The sequence below is a fragment of the Megascapheus bottae genome, chromosome 7 (genome assembly GCF_031878675.1).
Source record: "Megascapheus bottae isolate mThoBot1 chromosome 7, mThoBot2.hap1, whole genome shotgun sequence".
NCBI classification, from domain to species: Eukaryota; Metazoa; Chordata; class Mammalia; order Rodentia; family Geomyidae; genus Megascapheus; species Megascapheus bottae.
Window position 1 is genome coordinate 64,331,123 of NC_143515.1, and position 25,645 is coordinate 64,356,767.

A 25,645-nucleotide genomic window follows, 5' to 3' on the forward strand; every position below is an offset into this window, starting at 1 on the left:
AGGAAGCTTTTAGTACTTCCTGTTACTAGATAAGGTTTAGATTCCTTTGTCTAAAATATAAAACCCTCTCTAAACTTTCCAAGGTATGTTTTTTTTAATTACTTATCTTCAGGCAGGAGCCATTTGATCAACTGTTCCATAGGCAGATGTCCACATGTATCCTACATGGCTATTTTGCTATGTACAAATGTCCACATACATTGTATTGTGGGATCACTTTGCCTTTGCGCATAATGTTTACTTTGTTGGCAATGTGACTTCCTTCCAAGTGCCAGCCCTGGACTTCTTAACATTTACCATATTATTTGTCATTTTCAATGTGTATTTCAATCCACCTTTAACACCTAAGAAAGCTGTATCACTTCTCCTTCAGAAAGGATTTTTCTCACTTTGCCTTTCCTCTCCATCATTTGACTTCTTTCTCTCTCTTTTTTTTGGCTACTTTCAATGAGGTATTATTCCTGAAGTTTAAATCCCTAATAAATTGTGAGTTCCAAGAGGAAAGAAAAAGGTTGAAAATGATCTCACCTAGTATGATATTTTGATTTATACTAAGTAGATGCTGGATAAAGGTTAGTTGAGTGAATGACTAAATGAATGTTGCTCAAAGAAACTCCTGAAGAGAGTAGGCAAATCCAGGTAAAAGGAGAAAGATGAACAGCAATTTGGAAATTACCCATAATTGGCTGATGGGAGAAATTATAATCCTTTCCATTGCTATTGTTGTTGCTTGTTTTGTTTGCCTGTATATTTTCTTCAGATGAAAGATCCAAGCTTGAACCCAGAATGAGAAGGACCTCAGAAATAGAAAGGGAGACTAGACAAAACATTTAATGCCCCTCAGTGAAAATTTACAATTTATACAAGCCCCTAAGGATTTAGAGTCAACCTTTGATTATCTAGAGTTTGTATATTTTAAAGAAATATGCTTGAGATTTTAATACTTCTCCTTTTTTTGTATCCCAGTAAAGGCAAGAGCCAGCAAAATTCAGGACTTGATTTACCTTTGCTGATTCAGCTTCTTTTCTCTTCACTTATTTATGGCTGCAAAGAGAGGCACTGTGTCCTTGTTGATAAAGGACAACCAAATTATATTCTAGGCTCAGACAGCAAGATGCTGTGAGTCAAATGGAAAGTTGGGTTTTCTTCCCAACTGCTGTTTCCCTGAAGCCACAGGAAATTGGAATCACTTCCAAAAGTTAAGAGTACTAGAGCATGACTTTCAAACTGTAGTGTGCATTCAAAATTCCCAAGAGTGCTGTTGTAAAAGTAGATTCTGATTCAGCAGATTTGGGAGTGAGACTTCGCAAGTAAAACTCACTCCCAGGTAGACTGCACTGAGCAGGAGTGGTTCTTAAACTTTTGAAGACAGAAGGAAGGAACTTATAGGATTCATCCAAGCCAGAAGATTCGATGACCATCAGAATCACCCAGGTGATCATAAGAATCTTTTGGGATCAAGGTACAATGCACCTTACCGTTCACCTTCTGAGAGTAAGAAATTCTTGTCTGACTCTGCTGTTCACCTGGCTTCGGGAATTACAGCCTTCTAATCCTCAACTAAGGAATGGAAAAACTGAGGCTCAGAGATCATCTCAGTTCTGTGAGGGAAGCTCCTGTAACATGAGGGAAGGTTTCCCTGAAAGAATAGTCCCTGTACATTTTGCTACCCGGAGTGATTTTCCCTCTTTTAAACCACAGAAATAGCTGGGTCCTGTCTATAATTTATTTCTTAAAAGCCGCTAGTACAGGAAACCAATTTTTTTCTGCCTCTTTTAGAATGATAAATACTTTGGATTATTTTAGTTTCATCCTAATGGTAGGGGGTGGTGGTGGCTGTGGTAAGGAATGGCTATTAAGTAATTATGTTATTCAAACACATCATTATTATTATTACCAAGATGAGTGGACTCGTTATAATTGAACAATAAAAGCATGAATGACTTTGCATTGTTATTAGTGTCTGTCTCACGGCCCCTTCCCTTTCCCAGGGGCTATTGCGTTCAGCAAACATGATTCACAATGTACTGTACTTGCAGTGCTAAACTTCCAGGCTATTGAGTTGGTTTTCAGAATCTGGCATAGACATCTTTTCCTTCCTGGTATACTGATCTGTGGTTCATTCAAGATCTTTGTACTGAAATAACCTCATCCTAGGAAGATTTTGGTCTTCTTGACTCCACTTGATTGCTCTCCTCCACCCCCTTACCCCATCCTAGCAATTCACAATTATCAGAACTGTGAACAGGTATTGTGACTGGCTTGGTAGAAATCTTTTCATAGCTCCCAATTTCTTTTGTTTTGGGTAAGGCTTCCCAATTCTTGAAATAAGCTGTGTCAATTCCATTCCTACCTTCAGATATTCTTTCTCTTCTTGCCATATTGCTTTCAATTTCTGGAATGTTCTAACATCTCTCTCACCTAGAGGATTTAAACATGCTCTTCTTCCTGTTTAGGGCTGCATCCTCTCACTCTTCAAATCTCAGCTTCAACTTCTATTTTTCAGGGAGCCTTCCTTCACCTCTAGAATAATTCAAGACTCCTTATCAATCCTGTTCTATAATAACAACTTGGACTTTTCCATGGGTGATGATCTCCACCAATGAGTACCTTCTTAATAGCTTTCTTCCTTCATAATGTTAAGCCCAAAAATGTGACTATCTTTTCTAAATGAATTCCTCATTGTCCAACACTTACATGGAATACAGGAGATCTTTGGGGGTGGGGAGGATATTAAGGTTCCTCCAGGTACCTGAGCAGATACTAAGAAAAGCATGGATAGAAGAGGAAACTAGAGCCCTGAGCTTATCCTCCAGCCATCTAATTCTCATTCTCTTCCATAGCCATCTCTCTCTTCTACCCCTGTAAAGTATGTTTAAAAACTGTAAATTCCATTAAATTATTTTTCCACATAAATTGGACTTCCATCTCCAGATCATGGATCTCTATTTCCTAGGTCTACTAGGTAGGGTAAGCATGGATGGCTGCATGGGTCGTCTGTACAGATCCCAATACCACTCTTGTGCAGATTTGTTGTCTAGTGTTAGCCCCAGATTCCATGTTCCCATGTGTAGAGACACCTAGCACATCTCTTCTCTAGATAGAAATGTCAGGAAGAGCTTAACTTCCCTCAGAAATGTATTTTCTTATGCTCACTAAATAAACCACAATTTTCTCCTCTAGAAAGCTCAGGGTCACATTCTCACCTCAAATTGTTTTTTTATCCATCAACGCCTATGTCTCACACATCTGGCAATATAACTCTGCCCTGGTCTTGATTTTTCTGTGCTAAATATATTTCCTCTGGTCTTGGTTTACTAAATTATTTATAGCTTTCTATTTTAGAGTACGAGGTCTTGTACGCATCCACAGATCCTTAGTGAAATGTAGCAGGGAGATATGTGAAAGAATACAAAATCATAAGACTGAGATACTTCTCTTTAAAGTATGAAAGTTTCTTTTCTATAGTTGGTTGTGGCAGGAGTAAGGAATACAGAGAGAGCTACTGGCAACAGTGTTGCTCCTTATGTGAGCACATCCTGGGTTTCTAGCCTGGAACTCATATATTGAAGGGACTTCTCTCTTCCCTTCTCTTCTCTTCCCTCCCCTCCCCTCCCCTTAACCCTCCCCCCCCCTCTTTTGAAACTGGACAGTTCCACACCTGTATTGTGGTATTGTTGACAGGTGTGGTAAAATGATACAGAACTATAAAATACTTATTTGCATCAATTCAAAAGGACACTTTTTTACCAACTGCAATAATTTCACATTCCTTTCTTTTTAAAAATGTATAATCAGGGTGATGCATAGAGAGATTACAATTGCGTTCATAAGGTAGTGAGCACATTATTTCTTGAACATTGTTAGTCCTTCCCATGTTTTTCTCCAACTTTTCCTTCTCCCACCCCCTATCAAGTTATAAAGTTCATTTCTAGTGAACTATCTTTCTGTTACACTGGTTCATCCTGTGTCCGTTGTCTCATCATCTTATTTTTCCCCTTCTTTTATTTTTGTTCCTTTTTTATTTTATTGTTGGGGTGATATACGGAGGAGTTACAGTTACATTCATCAGGTAGTGGGTATACTATTTCTTGAACATTGTTACCCCTTCTCATGTTTCTCACTGGTTTCCCCTTCTTGAAGGAACTTTTCTTCCTCATCCTTGACTGAAGCAAGTCACTTCCTCAAGTGACCCAGAAGTAGGAATGATTCTGAAGTCCGATGCTTGTATTGGAGAGTGGCTGAAACAATGAAACTCAGTTATCTGTCCTGCTGAAATAATCCATGAAAGCTAGAATTCTATTGGCATGTGATCTTTTGTTATAATAAGGTCAGAACGAGAGAATTTTCAGCAGTCCCAAGCTGTCACTTCAGATATTTTCAGCTCCCTTTAAGCAACTACAGAAAGACTATTTGCTTTCAGAAGCTAGTGTTCATTTCTAGATCTATGGAAAACAGGGGAGACCGGGGGGTCCCCACACATTCATGTGCCTGAAGGTAGGTATATGCATAGTTGCTGGTTTGACCCCCAATAACTACCCTGTGAAGGAGATTTGTCTCTGACCTTAAACTGTGGGCTTAAGAAGACTCAAATGTGCTGTAGGTCACTTGTGAATGAGAGGCGAGGCAGGGTTGAATGAACTCTTTGGCCCAGTGGGGACACCCATGTGAGATCAGGGTCTATCAGTGGGGGCAATAACCAGGCTGTTTGGGATAAAGGGAAGCCATGTTCACTGGAAGCTAGAAGAGAACAGAAGGGCAAATAGAAGGGAAAGGACTCAGCCCCTGTCCTTATGGCAAGGCCCTATACCAGACCACGTCTACCTTCCTCCTCATTCCATCATCCTTGGCACAAGCATATCCAGACTTTTCTAGTCCTCCTCATTCTTGTCTCCACAAATGAAAACAGAGACCACTTGAGGGCAGAGCTACATGCCCACAGCACCAGTCTCCCTGTTCGATGGAGATGCTCTGATCAGTGTAAGTTGATACCAATGAAAGAACACCATATTCTGTGTTCTTTAGAGGCACAGTCTCATTTAAACTTCACAACAACCAGCATGATCGACATGATCTTTCCACATTCGAGGAAAAGCTGAGGCCTAGAGGTTTCCTTTTGTCAGGCTTCTAGAATGTGCCAGAGCCCCGGCTTCCTTCTTCTGTTTTCCACCATTACTGTGGTGCCAGCGATAGATAGCAGAGCTCTCTAAGTATTAAATTTGTGTTAACTAGGAGTCAATCAAGAATTAATTGTGTAGACCTTTATTAGGGTTCTGATTTGAACATTAGTACTCTCTGCTCACTTCTCTAACATACACATCGATTGCTTTTTGAAGTTTCTCTTGAAATTCCATATTGGATTTTATCCCCACTTTAAGTTTTAATAGCAACTGTCTATCTGTTAATTAAGCTTTCTATTTTGAATGAATCAGAGTCATGGGTGGTTGTAAAATAATATGAATATCATTTCGCTTTTATTCCATTTCCATCAATGATAACATCTTGAAAATTCCAAGTGTGGTATGGCGAGAGTATATTAACATTAACAGTTGATACGGAGAACACTGTCAGTACCACAAAAATGGGTCCCTATGGTCCTGTCACATTAACCCCCATATCTCTCCACCCTCCTTCCTTCCTTTCCCCCCAGAAACTAATAATTTGGTGTCCAGTTCTAGAAGTTTGTAATTTTGAGACTAGAATCCCCACAGAATAAAATCCTCTTGGGACTGACTTTTCTTTCACTATCAGTTCTCTGGAGATCCATTCCAGTTTTTCCGTGTACTATAACTAGATTCTTTCTATGGTATGATTGTGATATAGTCTGTTTAACCATGCACTTATTGAAGAACATCTGGATTCCCAGATTGGAGCTGTTATGAATAAAACGAAATATCTATGTACAGTGTGTGTGTGTGTGTGTGTGTGTGTGTGTGTGTGTGTATTCACTTTCATTTCTTTGGGGATATATTCCCTGCAGTATGATTACTCAATCCTACCATTAGTTGCATGTTTCATTTTATATGAACATCCACCTGTTTTCTAGAATGTCTGTGCCATTTTGCATCCCCACCAATCATGTGAACTGGGATGTAGCTTTTCTGAATCTTTTCCTCTTGGAGCATATAAGTTTTTAGCCTTAGTGGCTTTCTGAAAGCCATAGTGTCAGGTTCCATCAGTTCTTAGTTGCATGAATCCTGTGTGGATCACTTTGCTCCATCTCTCATGGCTACTTAGGGCCAATTCCCACTGCCAGCCTCTAAGGCTTACAATGATCAAATGGGATACACAAGGGAAACTTAATTATGTGGATACATACTTGTTATGTGGAAATGGGGACTTGATTTGCATTATTGAAGAAAAAGGTATGCATATTAGAGAAGAGGAAACTGAGGCAGATTAAGTGGGATGGAGCTAGATGGTACAGGGCAGTGAGGGCAACGTTGCAGGACTAAATCATGATTCCGACTGATGGTGAATGGGGAAGCTCCGTGCGTGTCTGTTTTACAGTTTTCAGAAAACCTTCACATCCATTTGCATTGATGTACAGTCCTTTGAATTACATGGGACAGTTAGTGTTGTTGTTTATTTTTTTTTAGTTTCCGAGTTTTACAGCAGTGAAGCTGAGCGGTTTAGCTATGGTTTCTACTTAGTAAGTAGCAGAGCTGGGATTTCTAACCCCTGTTCTGTCCTTGTCCCCAGGACCTTCCACCTGCTATTGGAATGCACACTCCAGGTAGATAAGATGAGGAATTTAAGTGCCAGTTTATGTTCATAGATGCACATGAATGAGTGCAGACAGAAGAGGGGCTTCCTCCATGACACCGAGGTTACTCTGACTACTGTGGACTGTTTTGAATCTAAGCATAGATCCTCCCTAATGTGATGATAAAAATCCAAATTTCTTTCCTTTGTCTCATGATATCACACTCATCATGAAATATAGCCTAGAGCCAAAGTCATCACTTGTTGAATAATGTATGTTAAAGAAGAATTTTCTCAAGTGAATCTCAATGAGAAAAATCTGTGACATGGCGAATGCAAAATGTCTTCTTAATTTGTGTGTGTGTGTGTGTGTGTGTGTGTGTGTGTGTGTGTGTGTGTGTGTGTGCCTGGTCTGTGGGCTTGAACTCCGGGCCTGGCTCTGAGCCTTAGCTTTTTCCACTCAAGGCTGGCCTTGTATCACTTGAGCCACAGCTCTACTTCTGGATTTTTGCTGGTGAACTGAAGATATGAGACTCATAAATTTTCCTGCCCAGGCTGGCTTTGAACCTCAGTTCTCATATCTAACCTCTTGAGCAGCTAGAATTATAGGCATGAGCCATTGGTGCCTGGTTTTCTTTTCTAAATCTTAAAGCTCCATATAAAATTTGAAGAGTTTAACATGTACTTACATTCTTGCTAATTTTGTACATACTTATTTAGTATACTTTCACCTTAATCATTTTATCTGTATTTTATTTTTTCTGTACCTGTAAATTAACTCTTATTTGAAGGTCTTATACATTTGTAGTTAAAGGTTTGTGTGTTATACAAGTCATACCTAAATGTATCTGCCTTTAGAAGGATTAGCCATGGGTTCTGATTATTGGCGACTGATATGATGCTGAGCTTTGTAGGGTTCATGCATAAAGGGAAGTGGATGTCAGCAACTAAAGGTCATGCCCAAGTTCCTCAAATGTATAAGTAACCAAAATCTAAAACATATCCCATGACGATTCCACTATGTATTTCCTGTGAAACTCGAACCCTTTGTTCACACAGCAAAATACTCATCTAGAGGGACAACTTATACCTCATGGTTTAGATCACTTTGCAGTGAAACCTGTAAGAACAATTGTGTGTGTGTGTGTGTGTGTGTGTGTGTGTGTGTGTGTGTGTGTGTGTGTGTGTCTATGCTGGTCCTGGGGCTTGAACTAAGGCCTGGGCGCTGTCTCTGAGTATTTTTGCTCAAGGATCACTCTCTATCACTTGAACCATAGCTTCACTTCTAGCTTATTTGGAGATAAGAGTCTCTTGGGTAGGCTGGCTTCAAATCACAATCCTCAGATCTCAGCCTCCTGAGTAGCTAATATTTTTAAAATTATATTAAAATTGTAGATATCTTACAGATTCCAGATCTTAATAACCATCAACGTTGCTTTTATGTTTTATTTGGTTCCACAACTTAAAAATGTTTTTATTATTTTTAAGTAGTTATGCAAAGGGAGTTGCTATTCACCAAAGCAATTTATGAACACTGCGTCTTGACCAACACCACCCCTTTCGACATTCTCACCCACCCCTCCCAATCCAACCTTTCCCTTACTTTTTTTTAACTTTGTAAGATATAAATTAAACTTTTTACTGTATTCTCTCCCTTCTTTATTCATTTGCTTCCCCACTTTCATTGAAAGGATAACATCTGTAAAGTAGTTTAGGTGTTGAAACTTCTCCCTAGGCTCCTATATAATTCCCTGGTGCTTTGGGTTAGAAACCCTGTAGTTAGATTTAATATCACTCGTGGGGGAAGGGTGAAGGGGGAGAGGTATGAAATAAAATTCCTTATCTACAATGGCTTTATGAATACCAGAAAATGCTGAAGGTGACCTTTTAGCAATTTCTTTGCTCTTTTGCATTGCAAGGAGTAACCTTTATTTTCCATCAGAAGCCAGACGAGGAAGAATACCCATAATTCTCTTTGGTACCTCTCTGTGTATCCATGTTTTCCAGTCAAGCGTCTGCCTCACCCTCTTCCACATTAGTTCTCAACAATATAAGGCCCAGGTCATTATTGTTCAACCAAAGTTCTGTCAAGACTGAGTGAGCTTGAGGTACCTGAACAAGATAACACACATGAACTACCTAAAACAACAACAACAATATTTTGCTATTCATTACTAGAAGATTTGGTGGGAAATAGGATTATAATTGTTAGATGACTATCCTAATTCCTCTAAGATATGCTCATTATGTGACACGTCTGGGGCATATGGCACCCTCTACAGAATGAGCATGGTTAAAATCATGAAGGTGGAACTGGGCCCTGGTGGCTCACACATGTAGTCATACCTTCTAAGGAGGCTGAGATCTGAGCTTTGCGTTTTGAAGGCAGCCTTGGCAGGAAATTCCATGAGAGTTTAGATCCAATTAACTATCAAATAGCCAAAAGTGGAGGTAGAGGTCAAGTAGTAGAGCATTAGTGTTGTAATCAGAAACTTCTTTGTTAAATGACAACTTCTTTCTCCAGCTACTTAAAGATAACGAAACATAAATAATGAGGAAACATAAATAATGACTTTTTTCCCACAAAGCTCAGGGACAGTATCCAGGCTTCATGTTCATATCCAAGGACTAGCACAAAGAAAATAAAACAAACAAACAAAAACAAGCAAAGCATAACAAACAAACAAGCAAAAATAAGAAGCAAAATAAGAATGAGAACAGTAGCCACATAGAAGGTAGATGGTATTGATCCAGGTCTTAGGTCTTGTATGTAACAAGCCTAGCAGAGTACCTGCCTGGCCACCCAGTAATGTGAAATATTATTGTTGCTGTGTTGAAAGACAGACAATGGTTAGTAAGTCAGCAGCAAATGCTTGGGACGGTGGTTTCTTGGCAGCTGTGCTTAATATAGTAGAAAAAATTATGAGAACAATTTAACATCACTCTTTCTAAGACTCTCTTATAAACCTTAGCTTTGGATGATCCAGAAGGAAACCCTGAGTACTTTGTGAGAAAAATTCTATATTCTTGTTCAAGAAAGATATCAGCAAAACAGTTGCAGGCCGTTTTATATCTATGTGTACTCTTATAGGTTTGCCTGAAGAAACACCTGTGGTTTGAAAACAATTTCTCCCCTGGTGACTTTCTTTCCTTAATGTCTCAAGCTATCTGGTGTTGATATACAGAGTTACTTTGTACAGTATGACCAAGGTTTAAATATTTATTATGACAAATGATTTTAATCAGAGGGAGTTGGTGACAGTCCTGTGGTTTGGCTTTGAGCACTGGGTTTTTGTAGCACTCAGACACATGTGCAAAGGAAGAAATCCTTCAGGTTTCCAAGACTAGAGCTGACTCCATGCTTTGGATTGTGCAGTGGGGGCCTTCTTCTCAGGGCACCTGGCATCCAGTCACAGGAAGCGAGTGGGGTTCTAGCAGTCTGAGATGCCATTTTTATGTAGGTTTCTCATATCCTCTCTGTAATACAAAGATTATCTGTACCTCTGCAAAGGGAGAAATCGTCTTGAAAAATATGAAATCTGTACTTTGTAATTCTCTTCATTGAGGTTGTTTCTAAACAGGTGTTTTTGGTTTTGTTTTTTTGGAATAGCTCCTCCTTTCACACCTAATTGGCTTTAAACTTATTTAAACTTATTTCTTGTTTGGAGAGATTTCGTTTGTTTTCTTGCAGTGCTGGGAATCAAACTCAGGGCCTTTTATGTGCCAAACATCTTCTACCCTTGAGTTATATTGCTATCCCACTGCAACAGTTTTTGTAATGTTGTTTCTGCTGGCCATTTATTTTTGTGCTTGGACTGAGTTTAAAATTATGCAAAAGTTGGTCATCAACACTGTGAGACAGTCTAGTCCTTTGAAAGTGTGATGTCTTTTTTTGATTTGTGTCCAGAGTGGAGCTTAAAATTAGGGCTTCAAGCTCTTATTTCACTTTTTTGAATAAGGCTAGTGTTCTACCACTTGAGCCTTATGTCCATGTCCAGTGTCCTGCTAGTTAATTGGGGGTTGAGTCTCCGGATCTGAAGCCACCAGCTTTGAATCCTGATCTCAGCCTCCTAAGTAGCTAGTATTACAGACCTGAGCCAATGGCTCCTGGCTAAAGATTGAGCTTTAATTATTAAGGTAGACAGACATAGTCTCTGACTCAGTTATTTAAAGTAGAATTGCACTAAGTTAAAAAACAAAACCATACAATGTCAATATCTTTAGAGTATTTTCTATGCAGTAATAAAGGAGTGCAAGCCAGGTGCCGGTGGCTCATGTTCGTAACCCTAGCTATTCAGGAGGCTGAGATCTGAAGATCATGGCTCAAAGCCAGCCCAGGCACCAAAATCCATGAGACTCTTATCTCCAATTGACCACCAGAAAACGGAAAGGGCCCCTGTGGCTCAAGGGGTAGGATGGTAGAATTGAGCTGAAGAGCTCAGGGACAGCACCTAGAACCAGAGTTCAAGTCCCAAGACTGACAGTAAATAAATAAATAAATAAATGTATGTGTGCAGTATAATACTTGTGAAATGGCACAATTAATTCTTAGAATACACTTTTCTATATGGTTCCTCTAGCTTGTAAGCTTGGCTGAAATGCTGGAGCAATCTCCTACTAGTGGTAACTGTTTATATGCTAAAGTCCCCAACGAGTCAAGGAAAAAAATTGCACTAAAATAAAAATTAGCTATATGGCATGTGTTAATGGAAAAATACATGTGATTCATCCTGAATGTGCTAAGATTACATAGAAAATTTGTAAATTTTACTTGTGGTTTTGTGGGAGGATTTAATGCTCAGAGATTGCATGTTGACAAAGGTAAAATGCTTGCAGTGAATCATAAGAGATCTAAATGGTACTTTTATTGTATTTTGGGGTCTCAAGGAAACATATCTGTGAAATCATAATGGAAAAAAGGAAAAAGAAAGTAGCTTAATACATGCTTTCTAACTTTATATACAGCTGTTTAGAGACCATGTAAAATGCAAAAAGTAAGATTAAGCTTTATTGAATTCACCTATTCATCATCTCAAGAATTCTTAAACTGAGCCTAGTTGATTTCTCAACTGACAACTGAAAGCAAATTAATGATAGTCCCAAGGCCAAATCAAGATGTGATATTGCGTAGTATAGTTGCATAGTGTATGTGATTCCTTCCTCCCCTTTCTAGCACTTTCCTTTAATTTGAGCCTTTTGCGGTGCCCTCAAAAATGGAGCACGCTACACTTTTCTCTCTTTAAACACACAAGATCTCTTTTTTTGCTTAAATGATAATGAGTACATTACTTTCTGCCACCTGACAGAAAGATGAATTGTTTAATACTTATTATGCAGTCATCTACTTAAACCCCCAGAATACAGTTCCATTCATATCTGATTCATAGAACTTGAAGGATATATCACTCTACCTCCTTCTCTACTTTCAAAGGTCCTGGGACATCTTCCTGTTGTAACAAATGAAACATGACTCACCCCTCCTCTTTCTGTCCTCCCATTTGGGTCTCAGCACTAAAGCAGCTAGGAATACATGTACAAGAAATTTAAGACTTAAGTTGGATGGATCACAGCTTCTCAATTCCCTGGCCTGTTACTATTCATACAACATAAATACAATAATCATCTTCATCTGCTAAATTAGTGAGTGGAAATGGGCTACGAGTCACCTAATGCAACCATTTGCAGATCCTCATCATAGTTTGAGGGAGAGGGAGTGATGAGCCAGCAAACAGCCCTGCCTTTTTGAATGTGTGACATGATGGTGTTTGTCCTCTCTAGATACTCTGCTGAGGGAAGCTGGGGCTGGAGAAGAGAGGTGATTTTCTGTTAGAATTGGGCAAGAGAGAAATCTTTGACAAACCAGGACTATAGTGTTCTGTAAATACCACTATCTGTTTTCTAGAGAGCGTCTTGCTGAGCCACGGAGTTCTGGTCACACTTTGGCATTAATCCTTCAGGCATGATTAACCTGACATTGGTACCTTTCTCTTCTGGAAACTGTAGCCAGGCTGCTGGGAACCATGTGTAGTGATGATGGGCCGATATCTGGGGTACAGAGGGTCCCCCAGTGCTGGGATGTTTGGCAGTTGGGGAAAGATGAGGTTTGGCTGTCCATTCATACTCTCTGCAGAGATGGTGGGCTATGTCATTGTTACTATGGAGAGAATAAAAGATGGACTGTCTCAGCCTGCTTCTGAGGCTTACAACCAAATACCATAGACAGGGGCTTGAAGGACAGGCATTTATTTCTCTCCCTTTCCAGGCTGGAAAAGCCAAGGTCAAGGTGTTGCACATGACAATGTCTCTCCTGGCTCATAAATGACTACCTTCTCCTTGTGTTCCATTGTATATTCCAATCCACTCCTCTTCTGATGAGGACACTAACTCCCCCTGGAGGCCCCTCCTCTTCTCCTCAACATAACTAAGCCATCTCCTAATGACCCCATCATACATTCACTGTAAACCACTTAGTGTCAGAAGTTCTGAGTCCTGGCCTGCTTCTCATTCACCTTGCATTGGTCACGTCCTCTGCTGAATATGTTTTCTTCTGTCTTGTTCTCTTGATAACCCCATGTATATTTTGGGGTTTGTTCTTATTTTTGTTTTGGTGTCATACTGGGTACTGGGGCTTACTCTTATTATTTTTTTTTTCGTGGGTCATGGGGCTTGAACTCAGTCTAGGCACTGTTCCTGAGCCCTTCAGCTCAAGGCTACCACCCTACCCTGCAGCCAAGCCCCACTTTCCATTTTCTAGATGTTAATTGAGGATAAGTGTCTCAGGTACTTTTGTGCCTGGGCTGGCTTTGAACCTTGATCCTCAGATCTCAGCCTCCTGAGTAGCTAGAATTATAGGCTTGAGCCACTGTTCCTGGCTTACTTTTTTGTTTTAGGCTGGCTCTCTACCACTAGAGTCACATCTCCACTTTCAGCTTTTTGGTGGTTCATTGGAGGTAAGAGTTTCATGGACTTTTCTGCCTGGCTGGCTTTGTACCACATTCCTCAGATCTCAGCCTTCTGACTAGCTAGGATGCAAGCATGAGCTACTAATACTAGCTATTAAACCCACATTTTAAGATGCAACATTTTTTTTGGTTGGGGGGGGGGACAGGTGTCAGTCATGGGGCTTGAACTCTGGGCCTGGGCACTGTCCCTGAGCTTTTCAGCTCAAGACTACCACTCTACCACTTGAGCCACAGTGCCACTTACAGTTGCCTAATGGTTAACTGGACATTAGAGTCTCAGGGACTTTTGTGCCTGGACTGGCTTTGAACTACAATCCTCAGATCTCAGCTTCCTGAGTGGCTAGGATTACTGCCATGAGCCACTGGAGTCTGGCTTTAAGATGCAGCTTTGCGGGTCCTTATCCCAAATCCCCTGGCCTTGCCAGCACACCTTGGCAATGGCACTGGAGGCTTCAGTACCTGATCCTGCTAGGAGAGGGGGAGGACGAGTGGAGACTCAGTGCCCTCCAGGTACAGAGCTAGATCAGGCCAGGCCCCCAGCAGCAGCCCCAGAGCAGAATGCTGGATGAGGGGGTGAGGGCAGTGAGCTTGGGAGGACACCCTGGGAGCAAGTAGTTCACACCTTTCCTTTGCCACTTACAAGCTTGTTTGTGACTCTGAATGTGAGCCTCCCAGTGTTCTGATCTGTGAAACTGAAGTAATTATAATTGCTTCTTTTCAGTGCTATTGAGAGACTCCAGTTAAACACCTGTAGGCAGAGGAAGCGCTTATAAATGGTAAAATATTACTTATTGCAAACTGTTTGAAAGGTATTCAGGAATACAGATATAGGTATATATACATGTGTTTGTGCACATGCGTATGTGTTGTGTGCATATGTGCATACACAAATGCCCATATACACATAGATAATCATATCTACACGTGTGTGGATATTCCTTCCTTTTTCTACTCCTAGGTTTTAAAGTTAAAGAGAAATACTTTGAAACCTGAACTAGATAGTCCCTTCTTTAGCTATGTGATCTTTAACTATTCATCATCTCATTTATAAAATCAAGCAAATAAACACAGGCAGGCTGGTGAAGGTAAAATAAAACAAAACATAACCTATCTAAGAAGAGGTAAGCACCTACTTTAAAAACAGTGACAACTGCTTGGCACCGTGTCTAGTGTGTAACAGCAAACCTTATGTTCCAACAGGTCTCTCCACAGCCCCCCCCCCACACCCAATGTTTTCCTCTGCCTCCCTTCTTCTCATCCCCCATCTGTGGATCCCTGCATGGCTCACAGGAATCACCCATGCCTTCCATTATCGTTTATCTTTTCCCCTAGTGTTCATCTTACCCTCCCAGCTAGCTTGTAAGCCATCCACCGGGCACCAGGCTTTGCCCATGGTGAAGATTCTCCCTGTACATGTCATTTTAGTGAATATCCTCACTCCTGTGGCTGTGAGAGGGGGCTGAGATCCAATAGAGAGGAAAGGAGATCTTCACCTTAGATGTACCATTGCTTTACTGTTGTCCACTATCGCCTCTGCTCACAGAAATAGCTCTTACAGATGGGTGTTCTGCCATTCTTTCCACTGGTCATAAGTCACAGCAGCAGCTGGGAGAGGAGCTTTTCCCCCACTGCCTGCCTCCCTCACACACCGCAGGATTTCAGCCACTCATCCTCAGGTGTTCCTGCGCTAACTCCCCGTTGGTAGCACAGAAACCACTTTGGAGGGAGAGCTGGAGGAACTCAGCATGGTGGGTTCTGCTTTTGGAAAAGACTTGTACCAGAGAAACTCAGCGAACCCCTCCTCTGGCACCTCAAGAAGGGACAGCCTTGTTCTCCTCTAAGAGCACTCCCAAGGAGGAGGAGGGGAGTCTTCCCATCCAGCCCAAAGGAGGCTGGTCTCCTAGTGCAGGAAGACTCAGAGCCACCTGTCTTTCCCAACTTGTCTTCCTCAAGCTCTCCACCCACCCTGCAGCCATCATCATGTATACACTGAAAGGGCAGACACGTGGTTTGACAAAGGTGTTTTTGGTTGTTGTTGATGTTTTCCCCCCCGCTCACCAGTGAATGGATGTCTTTCTATGAAGAGTCTTGTAGGATATAAACATCAAATCCCATATGCTACACCTTACCGCAAATATGCTTTATTGAAAAGGAGAAATGACATGATCAGAAATACAAGTTTAGCTTTGTGTGTCTGGGTGGGCAGTAGGGTAACTGGGCATTTAAGCATTTTCTTTGAAGGCAGTTCCAGAATATTTAAACCAACAGCTGTCCTAAACATGTTTTGCAGGGAGATATTTGAAGAGTGATTTGGTATCATTATTAGTATTTTTTAATTAAAACATTCTTCTGTTATAAAGGTAGTATAAACCCATAATAGCAGGTTTTTAGATATGTAAAAAGAAATTCACTCTAGTTTTACGACCTTAAAGAGCAATAACATTTGTTTCCGGTTTGTTCTAAATTTTTAGATGGATGTTGGATATAGTGTTTTGTGTTTGAATAGAGGCTGTGTCAGTTACTAGCTCTGTAATTTAGGCTGATGTCTTATTCAGCCTCTCTGTGCTTCTGCGCCTATCATCTATAAAATGAAGACATTAATTGTTGATGACTAATGTAATCTAAAATAGGTTGGGTGGTCATGCTGATACACAAATGCAGTCCCAACGATGTGTATTGCCAAAACAAGAGAATCACTTGAGTTCAAGACCAGGCTGAGTAATATACCATATGACTGCCCCACATCTAAAAAAATTACTTTAAAGGGTTAATAGGATAATACAAATAGAGCACAACTTAATATATGTAAACTATTGAATGAGCCTTCATATATATTATTTTTTCAGTGTAATTATTCTATACATTTATTTTATATCATTTTAGAATAATGTTCTATCATAATGCTTTTCTATATCTAGCATAATGTTTAAAACTAAGATTTTAGTGATTATTTAACATTGTATCAGATTAAATTTTGTCATTCCTCTGTTCTTGGACATCTCAGTTCAGTTCTGGGTATTTGTATTTTAAACAGCACTGCCATGCATACCACAGTAAAAGTCATTTTGGTCACATTTTGTATTATTTCCATAGGATGGACTCTCCGGAGAAGGGTGCAGAGTGAGAGGATACAAACTTGCTGTTGGTCAGCTTACATCTTGCCAGATGGCTTTCCAAGGGCGTCAAATCAATTGTGATTTCAACTGTCTCACCTGAACTGAGTTCTCTTGGTTTTGTTGTTGTTTGTAAGTTCTGGGTCTTGAACTTAGTGTCTAGGTGCTGTCCCTGGGATATTTTTGCTCAAGCTGTTACTGTACCACTTGAGCCATAGCACCACTTCTACATTTTTGGTTATCATGGCCTTTTTTTTTTCTGGCTTCAAAATACAATCCTCAGATCTCTGCCTCCTGAGAAGGTAGAACTACAGGTATAAGCCACCACCAGCTCCCAGCTGTTTTAATTTTTTTAGTCTGCAAGTTTAACAGAAAAGAAAAAATGGGTATGTTTACAAGAAGAAGTCTGACTCCTCCAAGAAGTTTGAGTTTGGTCTTGGATGAAGGTCAAAAGGTTGAAGGAGGATGGGGACTCATTCCTCAGCAAGGGGACAGGGTAGACAGAGGTGCAGATAGATTTAAAGAAGAAAAGCTGGGCACGGTGGCACACGCCTGTAATCCTAGTTACTCAGAATGCTGAGATCTGAGGATCAAGGTTCAAAGCCAGCCCCGGTACGAAAGGACCAGAAACTCTTACCTCCAATTAACCTCTAGAAAACGGGAAGTTGGGCTTGGCTGCAGAGTAGGGTGGTAGCCTTGAGCTGAAAAGCTCAGGGACAGCACCCACCCAGGCCAAGTTCAAGTCCAATGACCCATAAAAAAGAAAAAAAAAAACGAGACTGGACACTGGTGGTTCACTCCTGTAATCCTAACTACTCAGACTGTTGAGATCTGAGGATCCTGGCCTAAAGCCAGCCCTGGCACAGAACTTGTGACAACCATATCTACAAGTAATAGGCAAAAATTAAGAAGAGGAGAGTTAGCTTGGTGGTAGAGAACCTTCTTGGACTGAAAAAGCCATGCAAGTGTGCAAAGCCCTGAGTTCAAGCCCCAGTACCAGCACACACAACAAGATACACAAAAATACATTTTTAATGGAGCTTGAACAAGGTTATGCAGAAAAGCAGGGTTCTTTTGAATGTAGAATCTTTAGAGGATGCTTTGGGTTTTGTTGTTTCTTTTTGTCGATACAGAGGTTCAAATACAGGGCTCAGCTTGTTTGCTCAACTGGCACTCTGTTTTGTATTTTCTTCTGGCTGGTCATTTTTTGCAGCTAAGTGTCTTGGGAGATTTTTCTGTGCAGGCTGAAATGTGCCTGCCTTCCTGATCTCAGCCTCCCTCTGAGTAGCTAGGATCACAAGCATGTACTTCTGGTGCCTAGTTTTGAGATTTTTGTTTGCATTTATGGAGAGGGAGGTTGTTTCCTTGTTTATTTATTTTTGTTTAAAAGCAAGATCGTGCCATGGAGCTTAGGTCGGCCTTGCATCCACAATCTTCCTGCGTTAGCCTTATGAGGACCATATTACAGGTGTGTACCATCCCACTGAGAAGTTGGCTGGTCTTGATAGCAAAGATCTGCCTCGTGGCAAGAGAGTTTGTGACTGCATATGAACTGGGTTGCAATGGGACATGTTTGAGTAATTTAGCCACGTGGACAGATTCCTAAAGTTCCTGTGGTCAGGCACTGGCATGTTACTAAATGAGGCTGGCTGTGTAGTGTATACCATGAGGGAGGCAACATGATTTTCAGGGTATGTCTTCCAGCTAACCCATCGGTCTTTTTTCCCTACCTCTACTTCTTCCTCTTCCCATCAGTGGTCTGGAGCCCTTTCCTACCCCATTTCTCTCTGAATATGCTTCAGACACCTTGGCAAAGGATGGTTGAGCCAGCGAGGTGCTGGTGGGTGATGAATGGGTCTATCCCTCACCTTTCCAGAAGTGATAGCTACTCTTCCAGCCCAGACAATCCCTAGTGCTGGGATTTGAGACGCACAAGTCTGGTCTGAAAAGGTTGAGAAGGGTAAAAAGTCTTGTCTTGGTCTCTCCTTCATCCAGCATGGTGGAGAATCGGTGAGCAAGTCAGCACTGGATATCAGCTTTTTGGTCATCCCACTGTTTCAAATAGGAGATTATCTCATTCGCTTCATTTCTTAGATGTTGTGAAGCACAATCCCAGAACAATGCTGCCTTTTCGGCAGCTGTTCCTAGAAGCTGCTAATGGTCAGTATCTGGGGGATGTGGACTTTTATAAATAGCTCACAATTCCCTAGTGTCAAATACATCTGCCTTTTTAGTCTTGATAGGGAAAAAGAAAAGATATTCTTGTCTTCCTTCTAGGTAGGGAAAAAAACATCATCTAGGCTAGTGCTTTCTTTTTTCACCTCAGGAAAATATTATAATTTCCTCCCAGCAGATTTCCTAGATCTTAAATATCAACTCAAACATTTATGCATGAAAAATTAGAAGCCATGAATGATGCATGGATTCTGGTGAGTCTGCTCATAAATCTCCCTTCTCTCCTTTGGAAAGCCCCAGGTTGGCAGCCAGAGCCTCATTTTCAACCCCTATTTCAAAGCCAACCGAGATAAAGTTTTCTATTTGTTTCTGACTTGCTCACCCTTTGTATATTCAACCCTCCCTTGTGGCAGATAAGTCTGCTATTATCTTGTCTGAGATATTGTTCTTTTACCTGACCAGATTATAGCACAATTGTCAGTTTGTTCTTTTATAATACTGCTTCACAGGGGATTTGCAAGGATTAATGAAACCATATTTGAAAGCCATTTTAAATTGATATGCACTAGTCATACTGAGGCCTGGGGTGGGGGGTTACTTTTGGAGCATTTATACTATACCTCCATGTGGGAAGTTTTAAATGCTTTGCAAACATTGGGATCAGTTTCAATTCGATGATGAAGGCATTGCCTCTTAGAGCTGGAAGTGGCCTTTGAGACTCTCTAGCAGTACCCTTAAATCAAGTAGTGAAGAGAAATCTGAGGCCAGAGAACTGAATTCACTTACCTAGTGGCATACTGCTAGATGGCAACAGAGATGTTTCTAGACTAAAGGTGTCTTGATGACTTGATCAGCTTTGCCCCTCCAACATGTGAGTTTTGGCAGCTGAACTCTGGAACTGTCAGATAATAATTTATTGTTCTTGTTGCTGAAGGATCCTCGATGCAGGATCCTTCTGCACAGAAGTCAAACAATTAAGACAAAGCCTTTTTAAACTCTTAATACTAATTATTATTTCTAGATGGTAAAGAGACTGATGTGGGGAGTAAGGGAATCACTGATCCAAAGCTGAACATCTGCAGGGAAGTCAGCTAATGACTCTAGACTGCTGGCTGTTTGTCTCACCTTCCCCAGAGAATCCCTCAGAATTGTTGGAGGGGGCTGGCTGTCCCTTGACATCCCTCCAAAGCCCTCATTGTGGGTATAGATCGTCCCAGGATCCCAGAGATCCAGGGCACTGCCTAGAATTCTCCACTTTCTCTGTTGTCACAAGGCAAATGAGGGAGGCCAGCAGCTCAGGGACTCTCAACGTGTCTTGTTAGGCAATCCAAGGGGAGATTCCACCTATGAGCAGATGAAAATATTTCATGAGTGCCCAAATCCGTTTTTATAAAGCACATCATTCTTAAAGGTAGGGTTTCTAACTGCAAAGCCTGTGTGAATTGTGTTGTTCTAGCTGCTGAATCGCTCAGCCCTGCTCTTTGCTTGGGTGTCAACCGTGACATGGAAGAGACTGTCTCAGTGGAATCAACAGACTAGCAGGAAGGGTAAAGGGAGTGAGGACTACAACACTCTCAGAAATGATGCTCGGGAGACTAGGACTAGAGGAATTGGAGGCGTGGCTGAGGAGGTAGGGCACCTGTCGATGAGTATAAAGCCAAGATAGCAAGTTCAAGTCCTGGCTTAAAAGAAAAAAAAAAGGTGAGAACTAAACTTTGAACTTGAGGATTCAAGAACTGAAGGAAGTTTGGAGAAACTGATACACTTAAACATCAGGAAAGAATCAATCCCCAGGAATATGTAAAACCTCCCAAAAGAGGTTTAGAGAGCCTAAGGTATTTGCCCAAGGTCACACAGACAGTAATACATTGAACCAGAACTGTGGGCGTCCAGCCCAGGGCTTTCCACTGTACATACATTAGCTGAACTTTAACCCCTTGTTTCCAGACTAAAATAGGCCTAGAGGTCAGTTAGCTTTCCTAAAACTTTTTTAAAATAGTTAACTCATCTCTAAAATATTCAACTCGTCTGTGCCAGTTATATATTTGTTTTCTTAATACATACCATATTCAAATGAATGGCCTAATTAATGTTCAAGGGATTTAGTACTAATTATCTTGCATCACATAGGGAGAAAGCACACAATTCCATTGTGCAGCAACTCCATACCAAGAGATGGCAGATCTTGGTGAGAGAATGAGGAACATGGAAAACATCTGAATCCTGAGAGGAGTTTGCGAACCTAACTAGGGGACAGGAGTTTTCTCTGGAGTAGAACACAGACTCTTTTCCTAGAAAAATAATGGCAATGAGTTCATGGACAGAGCCACACTGACAGAAAGTGATGCCCACTGACCTTGATTTTTCAACCAAACAGATGTATGACAAAATGATGACAACTTGAGGGGATGGCTGAGTTGTAGATTTTAAATTAAGTTTGTATTGTAGCTATTTGAAACTCAGCTTTGTTTGTCAAAGGGCAGAGGCCAGTTGTATCCAAAAAAATGTTTTTAAAGGAGCTAGACTTTGAACCTCAACTCTGGTTCTTAAAACACTACTCTAATTGCTTGTGGATTGGATTTTGAGGTTGACCTTTGAACAGAAACTTTGGTTTCCACTCCCTCAATAAAGGCTGATTAGATTGTTCAGAACTGGGCTAAATGTTAGTCAGAAACTAAGCAGCTTCTAAAGGTCTTGCTCAATCCCTCTTGGCAGGTCACCATATTGTCTCCCAAGGGAAGGCATTGAAGCGTATGCCAATGCAAGTGCTATAGCCCACTGTTCCTGTTTGACATTGAAGTATCTGCTGGGACTCACTACATCTATGCATGTTTCTTTTTATCTTTCTTTGTTTTATTTTCAGGATAAAGTATAGAGGGGTTACAGTTACATTTGTCAGGTAGTACATGCATTACTTCCCACACATTGATACCGCTTCTCATATTTTTGTCCCCATTTCCCTCCTCACACCCCCTCCCAATCATCTTGTTTTTCCCTCTTCTATGCATGTTTCTTTAGCTCATCTAGGATACCTGGAAGAAGAGTCATCATGTGACTGCAAGCGTGCCATCTTTTGAATCAGAAATAAGTTAGGCAGATCCCATCTTGAACCCTGAAGAGAGGCTCAGTGGTAATCATTGGCATGAACTCAACTCCAAGTAGAACAGTAAAAATGGTGATTAATAGACAAGGGACACAGTGAATAATGAAAGGAAGAACAACTTTTGCTAAGCTGTCTTTACAGAATTCTCACTAAAACTGAGCTGGGTAATCCAAAGACAGGACAGGGACCATTGTCAAGAAGGAATCTGAGTAAAGTGTGGTCCCAAAGAAAGCCTTAGTAAATAGTGTGTGCCAACTAAGTACCTAACACTGAACTATACCCACTGAAATCAAATCCTCTCTCTCTCTCTCTCTCTCTCTCTCTCTCTCTCTCTCTCTCTCTCTCTCTCTCTCTCTCTCTCTCTCTCTCTTTTTCACTTTCACTTTCTCACTCTGTCCCTCTCTCATGCTCTTTATGCCAGTCCTGGGGCTTGAACTCAGGATCTCAGCAATGTCCTTGAGCTTTCTCAAGGCTAGCCACAACACCACTTCTGGACTTTCCTGTGTATGTGGTACAAGGGAGTCAAATCTAGGACTTCCTGCATGCTAGACAAGCTCTCTACTACTAGGCCACACTCTTGGCTCCATCACTATCTTTTATGGGCTTCTTTCAGTGACATAAAAGAGGAGTCTAAGGTTTGTCCCTTTCTCAGGTTATCCCATCAAGCAGGTGTTAGTTTTATTTGATTTCAAGATCTTCTGATCACCAAACCCAAAGTTTTCCCACATATAATGCTTCTAGACACTACATGTAGACTTCTTTCAGTGATGTTTGTCCAAAAGAGAAGGCACTTTCATGTCTTGAATGGTCTATACAGTCAAGAAGAAACGAGCCACATGCTGCAGTTTTCTCACTTCTTCAGATGCTTTGATGCTTGAATTTTAAATCATTTTCCCTCTTAGCAACAGGAACTCTGTGGAAGTTCAAAAACTTCCATTGCTACCTAGAAAGTTTTGAAAAAATGTACAACATTCCTTACACTTTCCTTTCTTTACTCTGTACTGATAATCACTCCCCTCTTTCTAGGCTGCCCTTGGCCTCAATCCCACCAGAAGAAGTTCGGTCCATCTTCAAATGCTGGATCATATGCCACTTCTTCCACACTAGACCTCCCAAGAATTCCAGATAGGGGCTCCCTCTTCCCTCCTTAGAACCCTCACATCCTATCTTAAAAGCTGTTCGTGACTTACACTTGGCTGTGACTCCATGAAGTCCAGTGTATAGACATTCCACAGAGTAAGGGCAGAGTCTCTTCATTCTTGACTTAATCGATGTCTTTAAAGTCAACAGAATGGGATCTAGGGACCTGAGCTCTGCAAAGGAGATGTCTTACACTAAATAAGACTGGAGGTAATAAACACCCTGAGGGCTAAAGGAATCTGCCTCCTCATCCTTAATATTAGCGAACAGGATTTCCCACTAAGGTGTTCCAAGCAGTACAAGCACAGTCTTAGGCTCCTACTCTAGTAAACCAGCCTAAAAAGAACCACCAGTATTTATCACCCACCAATATCTCCCCTAGTTCATTAGGCTTATGATTCTCAGCACAAGTACTGAGTACCTACTGTGTACTGTTGTAATGTGAGCCTGGAAGATATAGCTCAAAGATGAGTTGGTCTCTGATACAAAGAAGCTCCCCAGTGTAGCTGTGGGTTGCTATGGGGGATTTAGTCAAAAGGACAAGGAGATAGTATTGTTCACAATAGGTACTATGAAGTGTGAAAAGAGCTCTGCTAATAAGTAATAAGAACAGTAATAGTGATGAAATGTATTGAAAAGGGAGACATGGTCTCTGGATGGACAACTACTGAGAGGAGTCAGTGTAGAGGAAGGAAAGGGACTCAACCCATCTACCAGGAGCTGGCCAGCGTTCTGAGGGTCATCCAAAGTGATTAGAACTACCACGGGGATGGTGGAAGATGAGCTGTTTGATCAGATATTGGGAGTAGACAATGCTGGCTATATCAGATAGGATTCTTGTTAAAAATTGGGGAGGAAGCTCAGAGAAGAGATTCTTTGTCAACTACTAGATGATTGGACATGGATTGAATATGCTATCAGAATACAGCAGGGGAACCTTGAAGAAAGATGGGCTTGGTGAGGTTGCAAAGGCACAGGTGACTGGAGTATAAGGAAGGGAGAGAAGGAACAGAAACAGAACCCTTATCATTGTATTAGGCCCTTGAAATGGGCTGAAAGTTAAAGTGTGAGCTAAGGATTCTCCTCTCTGTTGAGCAAACAGAACTTCCAGAGGATAAGGTGATACAGAGTGGCTGGGGGAGAGGCAGAACGTGGATGAGAAAACAGGTCCCACCAACCCCAATGCCCACTGAGATATGCTGCAAAGGTCACATCCAGGAAGGCAGGAAACCATGGCCAGAACAACCTAGTGGAACAAGGGAAGCATAAGTGCCGGCGTAAAGAAAGAGGTACTAGAAGGTAGAGGAATGTGAATTCTGCCCATCACTTCTCTTTCCTGAGCCCTGGCATCCCTCTAAGTCTCCAGCCATCCCAGCCTACCAGCACAGGATCAATACTGATTTGGGACCAAGGTAATGGAGAGGTAGAAAACACTGGCTCTATTTTACTGTGTCCATTAGTCCCTTTGCTGTAGAGTTCGCCTCCTGTCTGACTCACAGAAGTAAATGTGTCTCTACTTAGCCAGAGGGAAAAGCAAGTCCAGTGGAATCTGCAAAGTTAAGTAGCCAGGTTACCGGAGGGTGCAAGTAAATCAATCTAGATATTGACATACAGCAGTGTGTAAGCATGGTATGCTTGGACAGTACAAATCATTTTATGGTTAAAAAAAAGATGCTGCTCAAAAACGTGCCGAATTCATGGGCACACTCTCTAGTGGTCAAGATTTAAATTCATGGAAAACCAGGATTTCTCTTTGGAGCATATATAAATGTGTCCCAAACCAGGAGATCTAGGAGATACGTGCACCAATGACAGACATCACATGTCACATGTCCATCCATAAGGAAGAACAATGTCAAAGCTGATAAACTGTGTGCTTCTATTTCTTTTTCTGTTTTCAGTTTTGTTTTTAAAGGAAAGACCTAGGACTTGAAAGGAAGTGTCAACATCTAAAAATGTTCACTAATTTGATTTCTTGAGCAGAAATGCAAAAGGGATTGAGGTGGTTTATTATGTTAAATCTCAAATAAACCTGGACAATTAAAAATGGAAAGGCAGCCAGAACTAATTAAAAGGAGAAGAGAATGAGAAATGCCAGGCATCTGGGATAAATTTATTATTACATTTGAGTACTATGTTTAGCTCTAAGCTTCCTTTTGGCTCAGGCATTTAAAAAATAATTTGGGTTAATAAAATTTTTTAGGTTCATTTACAGAAAACTACCTATGACCACAATCATGGCAGAATGCTGATGACTAAACAATTACTATGGAGATTGAGATGCAAATAGAACTAGAATTTATGCATTTGCTCTCCACATTCTTTCTGAGGCAGCTCACATTGGATTTTGTAACCTCAGACCACTCATGATATGGGAACACCCAGAATGAAAAGGAGGTCATCATCTCTACATTCTATATTTTTCTGTCTTCTTTTTCCACTAGCCT

The 25,645-nt window shown here is 41.0% G+C and overlaps 1 long non-coding RNA gene across 1 annotated transcript; it reads right to left on the reverse strand.

Annotated features, from left to right (window-relative positions):
- Nucleotides 1–20,237: 20,237 nt before the first annotated feature.
- Nucleotides 20,238–23,704, reverse strand: LOC150060925 (uncharacterized). The gene is made up of 3 exons (XR_016536175.1): nt 23,624–23,704; nt 23,249–23,371; nt 20,238–20,299 (listed from the first exon to the last, which is right to left on the reverse strand). It is a non-coding gene; the product is annotated as an uncharacterized LOC150060925 (long non-coding RNA).
- Between the last annotated feature and the right edge of the window lie 1,941 nt (nt 23,705–25,645).